The sequence below is a fragment of the Oryzias latipes genome, chromosome 3 (genome assembly GCF_053564925.1).
Source record: "Oryzias latipes strain Hd-rR chromosome 3, Olatipes_Hd-rR_3.1".
NCBI lineage: Eukaryota > Metazoa > Chordata > Actinopteri > Beloniformes > Adrianichthyidae > Oryzias > Oryzias latipes.
In genome coordinates, this window is record NC_136239.1 from 42243486 (window position 1) to 42255500 (window position 12015).

The 12015-nt window shown below is 50.2% G+C and overlaps 2 long non-coding RNA genes across 2 annotated transcripts in view; one reads left to right on the forward strand and one right to left on the reverse strand.

The window, feature by feature from the left end:
- LOC144991060 (uncharacterized) overlaps positions 1-12015 on the forward strand; it is a 13746-nt gene continuing 1731 nt past the window's right edge. Inside the window, exons 1-3 of the long non-coding RNA XR_013654980.1 lie at positions 1-407; positions 493-573; positions 695-770. This is a non-coding gene — a long non-coding RNA (uncharacterized LOC144991060). The remainder of the gene's footprint in view (positions 408-492; positions 574-694; positions 771-12015) is intronic.
- The window catches only part of LOC110014664 (uncharacterized), a 24252-nt gene continuing 23182 nt past the window's right edge, over positions 10946-12015 (reverse strand). The window contains exon 3 of the long non-coding RNA XR_002873011.2: positions 10946-11083. This is a non-coding gene — a long non-coding RNA (uncharacterized LOC110014664). The remainder of the gene's footprint in view (positions 11084-12015) is intronic.

Below are 12015 nucleotides of genomic sequence, written 5' to 3' on the forward strand. Positions count from 1 at the left end.
ATGGGTGGATGGATGGATGGATGGATGGATGGGTGGATGGATGGTTGGATGGGTGGATGCATGGACTGATTTCACACATCAGTCCACATAAATCCTCTGGACTCTAAAGTCCTTCAGAGGATGAACTGATGCTGTCGTCTGCAGACCTGTAGAGTCCGTGTCTCCAGCGGTCAGGACGCGTTTTTCCCCGGATGCCGTGTTTGGTCATGCTCCTCCAACCACAAACATGGATGCGATCAGCGTCTGACACGGTCATGTACAAAACAACCTAACAACATTGGACAGACAGTCAGCTGCTCACCTGTCCAAGGAAAGTCAGTCAAATACATCAATGCACCACCTGGGGACAAACGCATCAATACAGAAACTTCACACAGCAACAACCTCTGACCCCCACCGGGGAGCAGGTGAGTCCACAGGACTGCATCATTCATGAGGCTCTGCAGCCTGAAAACAACCTGCTGATGAAACACAACAACTGTGGGCTTACAGCCTTCACTGCCACGGTGTTGGACCTGCAACCCCGTCACCATTTCTATGGTTCCAGTTAGCAAGTACCGTCTCCTCCTGGAGGTATTGGTGACGTTTCTAGATTTCTACAAGTTTGGTTTACAAAGAACAAATACCTGGCAAACACAAATCCTGTGCATTCCATCCATCCATCCATTTCCCAAACCCATTTGATCCCTTTCAGGGTCACAGGGTTGCTGGAGCCTATCCAGCCACTGTGGGGCGAAGGCAGGTACACCCTGGAGGAGCGGGCAGAGCAGGTGGGTTATGACCATTTTCAGCTGTTTTTAAACCGATTAAACACTTAATGAATAAATTATGAAAAGTCATATTGAAGTAACCTGTAAATAAAAACAATACAAGTTAGTTACTAGCTAATGCTAGCACCAGGTGGCAAACATCCTGATGTTAACATTAGCTACTAGCTAACGCTACTGTTTTAGCCACAAAACAACCAAATATTTAGAAGTGTGATAACGTTGGTACTGTTAGCATGATGCTGTGTTTATCTGATGATAAAGAAATCCTTTACAGATAAGGACAGCTTTAGTTGAAGCGTAGAAAAACGAACTGCCACCTAGTGCTAGCAGTTGTTCAGAGCATATTAGCATAAAGCATGCTAATGTTTTAGCAGAGCTTGGTTGACCCACATATCAGGCTACATTTACGAGTCAGAAAAGACATCAGTTCCTCGTCGATCCGGAGAGGAACCGATCCTGAAAGGGTTGAGGTAAGGGGGGCGGTTCTGACAGGATGAGGTTCTGGAGCTGCCTCCCAAAGGAGAGGCTGATAAGAAGAGCAGTACGGGACGGAGCCCTGAAGGAAGCGGCTCTACCCATTTTCAACTTCCACAGACCATGGAGGGGGTTGGAGACATGTTTGGATGAAAGCATCGGGGGAGGGGGACACCACCCAACAGGATAACCCCTGACCTCTCCTCCTGCCAGAGGACTCCTGCTCGGGGTCCTTGGAAGAACCCAGGGGGCCCCAGAGCGGCCCGTGTGAGCCGGGGCCCTCAGCAGTGTCAGATAGCTCGGGGCCTGTTCAGATGTATTTTTCAGAAGTGGGGGGGTGGGGGGTGGGGGGGGGATCGATAAGTTGGGCTCCAGAGAAGCAGCCGCAGAAACAGGAGTCTGTGAAATTTACTTTGCTGTGAGGCAGAACGTGTCTGGAGCTCCTGTCAGAGAAAAGCCTCCAAAGCTGGGAGACCAAAATAAATCAGGGCCGTTAGCTCGCTGTAGCACTTAGCAGCGTCCTCAGGAAACAGCGTGATGCATGCAGGCAGGAACACGTCCCCCCCGTGTGGACGCATGGCGAGGAAGCGAAAGCATTCCTGCTCGTCCCGCTTTCACAGACGGATTCAAGGGGAATTTTTGGCAAAGAACCTGAGGGATTTATTCACACGATAGAGGCGGTTTTAGACCAAAACCATGAGAGGTTAAGATGAAATTCAAAGTTCAACCCCCCCCAACACAGAAGAAGCAGAATCCCTCCTCCAGGAAGGCCTGAAGGCTCCTGTCGCCGCACAGATCCTGACCCGAGGGTTGAACTGGGGTCCAGGTGGTCTCCGGTGGTCTGGTTGGTGGCAGCTCCCTTTGAGAAGCAGATGGGGTCATTTGGACCCGGCTAAGCACAGTAACCCAAAGAGCACGGTTCTAAGAAGGCACTGCAGATCAGAACCAGAGGAGGAACCCAATCCAATAATCACCGTGGCCTTCCTGAAGGAGGCGCTCTCCTCCTGGACTTCCTCTCAACAAAAGGCTTTTTGTTTGCACAGGAGGAGACGTGCTGCTGACTGTGGCTCAGGCTTTTATTTTGGAAGTGCTGCTGATTCAAAGCCCGTCAGGACGTCTGTGGAATCACACTGACAGCCGTGTTGTCCCCCCGCCCGAGTTTCCCATCATGCACTCCTCTCAGAGACAAAGCGGGTAATTGGATTCACACTGCGTCTGTAAGGGGGAGCGACCGCGCTCTGCAGGGCCGGCCTGTGGCGTCCGGCGTGATGCTGATACTGTGGTGACCCCGCCCATCAGAGGTCACAGAGAGGAACGGAGCTGAGCGTGGAGCCCGAAGGAACGCCGCGTTTGCTGCTGTCCAGGACCGACCTGACCACGCGCCCCCGCCTCCGTGAGCGCGCTCCCCGGGGTTACTGCCTGCTTGCTCCTGCGGGTGAGGGGGGGCGCTCAGCCGCTGAGTGGGGATGACAGACGCAGAGGGCCGAGGGCGGCTGAGGCAGCGCCGCACGCCTGCAGAACGAACCAGCATCCATGAAAGCGAAGGACGAACTCACCACCGTCCACCGCTCCGTCTGTGGAAACACAGACAGGAACAGACCCTCATCTCTAGTGTATCTATGTCTACGATTAATCGGCTCCTCACTAACAGAAAGAAAGCAGCTCCTGCATGAAAAGGGGAACTTCTCTGACATATTTGTTTAAAAGTCGCATAAAAGCAATTCTACAAGATATCTTTATTTTATTTTGCTAAATGTGGTTAATGGAGCTCCTCAGTTCCAGACCTAACTAGACCGATCACCAACTCACTTCTGAGGTGTGGGCGGGACTGCTGGTGTGAAGTAAGCCTGCCCTCATTTCCCATCATTCCTTTGCTTATGCTCTCTCCTGCAAGCCCCCCCCCCCCATTCTAACATTAGCGGTGCATCAAAACCAGCAGCAACATCGGTTCTGATCCAGATTCCAGCTCAGACGTTCATGGATCTGTTGGTCTGTATCAGAAAGGGGCGGAGCAGGGAGCGTGTGGCCCCGCCCCTTTCAGTTGCTGCGTCACAAATACATCAGCATTTTTTCGTTTGCTCCTGAATCGTATTTGAGTAAAGAAATCCTCAGAAAATCTTCTTTATAAATGTCGTCCATGATCAGAAAAAAGCCACAAAAACATCATTTTCATGGTCTTTACAGCTTATTTCAGCTTTTCTTGTCTTTTATTTTGTGCGTTGAGCTTCAGATAATCTGCTGCACCATAATTTAGCATATTTGGGTTGCTGGGACTTTTATTTTGGCGTGTTCTTCTGTCATCGTTAGCAGTAAGTGTGCGTTTCTTCAGCTAAACACTATTCTCCTCAGGGTTCAGTGTGTCTCAGCGGCCGTCCCTCTCTCCATCACCAAGCAGGGATCAAGTGGAACTTTCCTCTGAGCGCGTGCAGCCGCCGCACCGCTGTGGAGTGGTTGACCTCTCCAGCAGCAGCCGTGCGCGTCTGCAGAACCTGTCTGCTGTCCGGTTTCCTCTACCACACGCTGACACGGCAGCAGCACTTCAAAGAGGCCCGCTTTGATGCTGGCCATCAATATGCATTTCATTCCTCGGCTGCATCCGTCCTCAGTGTCGTCTCTCTGCTCTAATTGCCTTCAAAGCCAATTAGCACAAATGATCTGCGACTGCGCCGGTGGTAGAACGCCGCACTTGTCGGAGGAGGTGGAAGGAGTCAGAAGTATCGGGTCAGCGGCTGTCATCTTCCCGGCTCTTTGCGGTCTCCTCCTCCTATCATCAGAACTCGTGTCTGCCCTCCTCCATTAATCCACATGCGGGGGGGGGGGCTCTGAATTTGTCAAGCCTCTCAGGGCACGAGGCCCCGAACATGAGAGGCTGGTAAGTATGTTTAGTTAATTTGTCGAGCTCTGTGTTTGTGCTTTGGATCTGCGGCATAAGTCCATGTTTAGCTAATGCTGGCAGCGCCGTTACCGCGCCGCGCTGCTCCATCCCCCCCGGAAAAGACATGGTTTACTCTGCGCGGCAGATCAAAGCCCAGGCGCCGGGATCAAAGGCCGGCATCACGCCGCTTTGGTCACATCGGTGTTGTTTACATGAATGCTAAAGGCGCTTCCATCAAATATTACAAACTTTGAAAGATGGATGTGTTGAATCCCAGTATTTTGATGTCACTTTTGAAGTCCAACCGTCCTTTGGGATCATTTTGTAAATCTGCCCACAATTTCACAACAATTTTCTGAGCTTTCAGCACGGCTCCGTCTGGAAGCTGCTCTTCAAAACTTTCAGCCCCCGGAGGTTCGATTCCGAGCCGCTCAGCCTGGAGTCCACGCAGAAGACACTCAGGATCAAAGAGGCCGAGTCTTTGTTCATGCGGTACGAGGACACAAACGACAACATTTTCAGAACCGGTCATTCAACGAGGAAGCGGAACCAATCAACCAACGAGGAAGCGGAACCGGTCATCCAACGAGGAAACGGTCATCCAACGAGGAAACGGAACCGGTCATCCAGCGAGGAAACGGTCATCCAACGAGGAAACGGAACCGGTCATCCAACGAGGAAACGGAACCGTTCAACTAACGAGGAAACGGAACCGTTCAACCAACGAGGAAATGGAAACGGTCATCCAACGAAGAAACGGAACCGTTCAACTAACGAGGAAACGGAACCGTTCAACTAACGAGGAAACAGAACCGTTCAACCAACGAGGAGATGGAAACGGTCATCCAACAAGGAAACGGAACCGGTCAACCAACGAGGAAACGGAACCGGTTATCCAACGAGGAAATGGAAACGGTCATCCAACGAGGAAACGGAACCGTTCAACTAACGAGGAAACGGAACCGTTCAACTAACGAGGAAACGGAACCGTTCAACTAACGAGGAAACAGAACCGTTCAACCAACAAGGAAACGGAACCGGTCAACCAACGAGGAAACGGAACCGGTTATCCAACGAGGAAAAGGAAACGGTCACCCAACGAAGAAACGGAACCGTTCAACTAACGAGGAAACGGAACCGTTCAACTAACGAGGAAACGGAACCGGTCATTCAATGAGGAAACGGAACCGGTCAACCAACGAGGAAACAGAACCGGTCATTCAATGAGGAAACGGAACCTGTCAACCAACGAGGAAACGGAACCGGTCATCCAACGAGGAAACGGAACCAATCAACCAACGAGGAAACGGAACAGTTCAACAAACGAGGAAATGGAAACCGTCATCCAACGAAGAAACGGAACCGTTCAACTAACGAGGAAACGGAACCGTTCAACTAACGAGGAAACAGAACCGTTCAACCAACGAGGAATCGGAACCAGTAAACCCAGGAAACAGAAGCGGTCATCCAACGAGGAAACGGAACCGGTCAACCAACGAGGAAACGGAACCGGTCAACCAACGAGGAAACGGAACCGTTCAACCAACGAGGAAATGGAAACGGTCATCCAACGAAGAAACGGAACCGGTCAACCAACGAGGAAACGGAACCAGTAAACCGACGAAACAGAAGCGGTCATCCAACAAGGAAACGGAACCGGTCAACCAAGAGGAAACGGAACCGGTCAACCAACGAGGAAATGGAAACGGTCATCCAAAGAAGAAACAGAACCGGTCAACCAACGAGGAATCGGAACCAGTAAACCGAGGAAACAGAAGCGGTCATCCAACAAGGAAACGGAACCGGTCAACCAACGAGGAAACGGAACCGGTCAACCAACGAGGAAACAGAACCGGTCAACTAACGAGGATCAGAACCGGTCATTCAATGAGGAAACGGAACCGGTCATTCAATGAGGAAACGGAACCGGTCAACCAACGAGGAAACGGAACCGGTCATCCAACGAGGAAACGGAACTGGTCACCCAACGAGGAAACGGAACCGGTCAACCAACAAGGAAACGTAACGGGTCAACTAACGAGGAAACGGAACCGGTCATTCAATGAGGAAACGGAACCGGTCAACCAACGAGGAAACAGAACCGGTCATTCAATGAGGAAACGGAACCTGTCAACCAACGAGGAAACGGAACCGGTCATCCAACGAGGAAACGGAACCAATCAACCAACGAGGAAACGGAACCAGTCAACTAACGAGGAAACAGAACCGTTCAATCAACGAGGAAATGGAAACGGTCATCCAACAAGGAAACGGAACCGGTCAACCAACGAGGAAACGGAACCGGTTATCCAACGAGGAAATGGAAACGGTCATCCAACGAGGAAACGGAACCGTTCAACTAACGAGGAAACGGAACCGTTCAACTAACGAGGAAACGGAACCGTTCAACTAACGAGGAAACAGAACCGTTCAACCAACAAGGAAACGGAACCGGTCAACCAACGAGGAAACGGAACCGGTTATCCAACGAGGAAATGGAAACGGTCACCCAACGAAGAAACGGAACCGTTCAACTAACGAGGAAACGGAACCGTTCAACTAACGAGGAAACGGAACCGGTCATTCAATGAGGAAACGGAACCGGTCAACCAACGAGGAAACAGAACCGGTCATTTAATGAGGAAACGGAACCTGTCAACCAACGAGGAAACGGAACCGGTCATCCAACGAGGAAACGGAACCAATCAACCAACGAGGAAACGGAACCAGTCAACCAACGAGGAAACGGAACCGGTCATCCAACGAGGAAACGGAACCGGTCAACCAACGAGGAAACGGAACCGGTCATCCAACGAGGATTGGAACCAGTAAACCGAGGAAACAGAAGCGGTCATCCAACGAGGAAACGGAACCGGTCAACCAACGAGGAAACGGAACCGGTCAACCAACGTGGAAATGGAAACGGTCATCCAACGAAGAAACGGAACCGGTCATCCAACGAGGAATCGGAACCAGTAAACCGAGGAAACAGAAGCGGTCATCCAACGAGGAAACGGAACCGGTCAACCAACGAGGAAACGGAACCGGTCAACCAACGAGGAAATGGAAACGGTCATCCAACGAAGAAACGGAACCGGTCATCCAACGAGGAAACTGAACCGTTCAACTAACGAGGAAACGGAACCGTTCAACTAACGAGGAAACGGAACCGGTCATTCAATGAGGAAACGGAACCGGTCAACCAACGAGGAAACGGAACCGGTCATCCAACGAGGAAACGGAACCAATCAACCAACGAGGAAACGGAACCAGTCAACCAACGAGGAAACGGAACCGGTCATCCAACGAGGAAACGGAACCGGTCAACTAACGAGGAAACATAACCGGTCATTCAATGAGGAAACGGAACCGGTCAACTAACGAGGAAACGGAACCGGTCATCCAACGAGGAAACGGAACCCATCAACCAACGAGGAAACGGAACCAGTCAACCAACGAGGAAACGGAACCGGTCATCCAACGAGGAAACGGACCCGGTCAACCAACGAGGAAACGGAACCGGTCATCCAACGAGGAAACGGAACCAGTAAACCAAGGAAACAGAAGCGGTCATCCAACAAGGAAACGGAACCGGACAACCAACGAGGAAACAGAAGCGGTCATCCAACAAGGAAACGGAACCGGACAACCAACGAGGAAACGGAACCGGTCAACCAACAAGGAAATGGAAACGGTCATCCAAAGAAGAAACAGAACCGGTCAACCAACGAGGAATCGGAACCAGTAAACCGAGGAAACAGAAGCGGTCATCCAACGAGGAAACGAAACCGTTCAACCAACGATGAAATGGAAACGGTCATCCAACGAAGAAACGGAACCGGTCAACCAACGAGGAATCGGAACCAGTAAACCCAGGAAACAGAAGCGGTCATCCAACGAGGAAACGGAACCGGTCAACCAACGAGGAAACGGAACCGGTCAACCAACGAGGAAACGGAACCGTTCAACCAACGAGGAAATGGAAACGGTCATCCAACGAAGAAACGGAACCGGTCAACCAACGAGGAAACGGAACCAGTAAACCGAGGAAACAGAAGCGGTCATCCAACAAGGAAACGGAACCGGTCAACCAAGAGGAAACGGAACCGGTCAACCAACGAGGAAATGGAAACGGTCATCCAAAGAAGAAACAGAACCGGTCAACCAACGAGGAATCGGAACCAGTAAACCGAGGAAACAGAAGCGGTCATCCAACAAGGAAACGGAACCGGTCAACCAACGAGGAAACGGAACCGGTCAACCAACGAGGAAACAGAACCGGTCAACTAACGAGGATCAGAACCGGTCATTCAATGAGGAAACGGAACCGGTCATTCAATGAGGAAACGGAACCGGTCAACCAACGAGGAAACGGAACCGGTCATCCAACGAGGAAACGGAACTGGTCACCCAACGAGGAAACGGAACCGGTCAACCAACAAGGAAACGTAACGGGTCAACTAACGAGGAAACGGAACCGGTCATTCAATGAGGAAACGGAACCGGTCAACCAACGAGGAAACAGAACCGGTCATTCAATGAGGAAACGGAACCTGTCAACCAACGAGGAAACGGAACCGGTCATCCAACGAGGAAACGGAACCAATCAACCAACGAGGAAACGGAACCAGTCAACCAACGAGGAAACGGAACCGGTCATCCAACGAGGAAACGGAACCGGTCAACCAACGAGGAAACGGAACCGGTCATCCAACGAGGATTGGAACCAGTAAACCGAGGAAACAGAAGCGGTCATCCAACGAGGAAACGGAACCGGTCAACCAACGAGGAAACGGAACCGGTCAACCAACGTGGAAATGGAAACGGTCATCCAACGAAGAAACGGAACCGGTCATCCAACGAGGAATCGGAACCAGTAAACCGAGGAAACAGAAGCGGTCATCCAACGAGGAAACGGAACCGGTCAACCAACGAGGAAACGGAACCGGTCAACCAACGAGGAAATGGAAACGGTCATCCAACGAAGAAACGGAACCGGTCATCCAACGAGGAAACTGAACCGTTCAACTAACGAGGAAACGGAACCGTTCAACTAACGAGGAAACGGAACCGGTCATTCAATGAGGAAATGGAAACGGTCATCCAACGAAGAAACGGAACCGGTCAACCAACGAGGAATCGGAACCAGTAAACCCAGGAAACAGAAGCGGTCATCCAACGAGGAAACGGAACCGGTCAACCAACGAGGAAACGGAACCGGTCAACCAACGAGGAAACGGAACCGTTCAACCAACGAGGAAATGGAAACGGTCATCCAACGAAGAAACGGAACCGGTCAACCAACGAGGAAACGGAACCAGTAAACCGAGGAAACAGAAGCGGTCATCCAACAAGGAAACGGAACCGGTCAACCAAGAGGAAACGGAACCGGTCAACCAACGAGGAAATGGAAACGGTCATCCAAAGAAGAAACAGAACCGGTCAACCAACGAGGAATCGGAACCAGTAAACCGAGGAAACAGAAGCGGTCATCCAACAAGGAAACGGAACCGGTCAACCAACGAGGAAACGGAACCGGTCAACCAACGAGGAAACAGAACCGGTCAACTAACGAGGATCAGAACCGGTCATTCAATGAGGAAACGGAACCGGTCATTCAATGAGGAAACGGAACCGGTCAACCAACGAGGAAACGGAACCGGTCATCCAACGAGGAAACGGAACTGGTCACCCAACGAGGAAACGGAACCGGTCAACCAACAAGGAAACGTAACGGGTCAACTAACGAGGAAACGGAACCGGTCATTTTAGCAGCTGTTTTTAAGGTCACCGTTTATCGCAATGGTCGCCGTCTTGCGTATTGCACAGCTTGATATCAAGATAACGATAAATTTGTGACTTTTTGTGCAGCCTACCTACACACATTTACACACATTTTAGTTATTGGGACCAAGCACCATAACGGATGGAAATTCCAGTGGGCCACGTGGAATCACTACTGCATCGCCTGTTTGAAGTGCTTCCCAGGATAAATGTGGTTGGTTGCAGCTTTAACCAAACCCAAACCATAACCCCAACCGGGTCAGGTGCAGACCGGGTCTAACGTGTTTAAGAAATGGCGTGTGGTTATCACTTTCTAGTTCAACCAGAATTCTACTTTTTGCCGTTTTGTTTTTTTCTGCATCTTTGGGCTCAACTTGAAACATTTCTGCAGTAAAGTGAGTGTTTTAAAAAACTTTTCTTGGATGGGAGGGGTCTGGGGAGGGCTCTCTGTCTACACCCCCCCTCCCCCCCTTTGGAGGCGCAGGGTACAGGTGACGGGGGTGAAGATGATGGAAGAAAGGAGCAGAAAGAGGGAGTTCAATGACCTGTGAGCAGACCTGCTGTTGAGCTGGGGGGGCTAACGTCCAGCGGACCCCTCCCACACAGCTCCCACCCCCACAGCTCTCAGTCATCTGTAAGTGGATTAGGGAGCTCACCATTCTTGAACCATTTGGTTCCGACACTCTCATAATTAGGCAGAAACGTGCCCCCAGCTGCCCCATCTTCAACCCCCCCATCCTGAGGTGGGAGTCAGCCTTTTACCCCCCCCCACCACCACCACCACCACCACCACCACCATGACTCTCTGCCAGCTGCTGACTGTCAGTGCAGGAATGATTTTTTAGGTTACCTTTGATCTCCATGGTTCTCGTCTGGTTCTTCATCTTCATCATCGTCTGAAGGTTCTTCCTCTGTGATGCTGCATTCACGCCGGCTGCGTGTGGCGTGTTCTTGAGCACGCCACACGGTTCATGGACGTGCGTTCAGCTGGTGGTGTTCACTCAGCAGACAGGCGGGGAGGAGAGTTGTCGTCTTCTGTGTTTCTAGTGTTTCCTAGCTCACGGCCTCCACCTTCCGTTGGTGTGACATGTCGTAGCGGCGCCGATCTGCTGGACTTTGCTCCGGAATTTTCTTACACGGCTCTGTTCCGATCAGCGAAAGACTCTGCGTCATGTTAATCCTGCCGGACACAGACCATAATTATTCATTTCTCCTCTGTGATCATGTTTACAACGGTTAGTTCTTCCGTGTTTCAATCACATAACCAAATCCCCGTCCCTGATTGTTCAAAGTTCATTTTGGTGGTTTAGCATCAAAGGTTCAACCGGTTGAACTTCGATCAATGAACGCCGGTTTTGTATGTAGAGGCCGAGGCGAACAGTGTAAATGTAGCTTAACAGCTAACTTTGTGTTTATCTCACAGTGGTTCTCCATAAACGGAACAAAGAATAGAAACATTAAAGAACCTTCAGCATCCAATTAACTTCTGGACGTCATGATGGATAGTTTTCAAATTTTTAAATAGACATCAAACAACTGTGACCCCTCCCCCCTCCAGATTGTTCCCTGCATGTGGTCTTGTTTTTTGTGACCCCCGTCGTAGTTTTACTTGTTAGAACATAAAGACAGAAGACCCAGAGCATTGATGGGGGGCAGAGCCGTCAGAACACCCCCCTCCCACCACAGTGAATGGATAACAGACTGATTGTATGATTATCTTTGTTATTGAAAACAGAAGTGGCACCTAGAAGATGACAGTACAATGGAAACTTTATGTTCTTTGTCAAACATCTAACAATCTAATGACCAGAGGATCCAACGACCAGACGATCTTAAATCTGCCTTAAATTTAGTTTCTAGGTTTCGTTCTTTATTCTTAAATTTTGTTAACCGTTTTTCTCATAAATGTGAACATTTATTAATTAAGTTTTATGCAGTTTCATGAAAACTTTAATGTTTTATCTTAGTGATTGATAGTAATTGTGTCATGGTTTCAGTTTGTTGTGTCTTGTTTTTCGCTTTAGTTCTTGTTCTGTCTTGTTTGGTTCTGTTTCCTGTTTTATTTTGAAAGGTTTCCTGTCTTGTCATGTTTCTTGAGTTTTACTTCCTTTG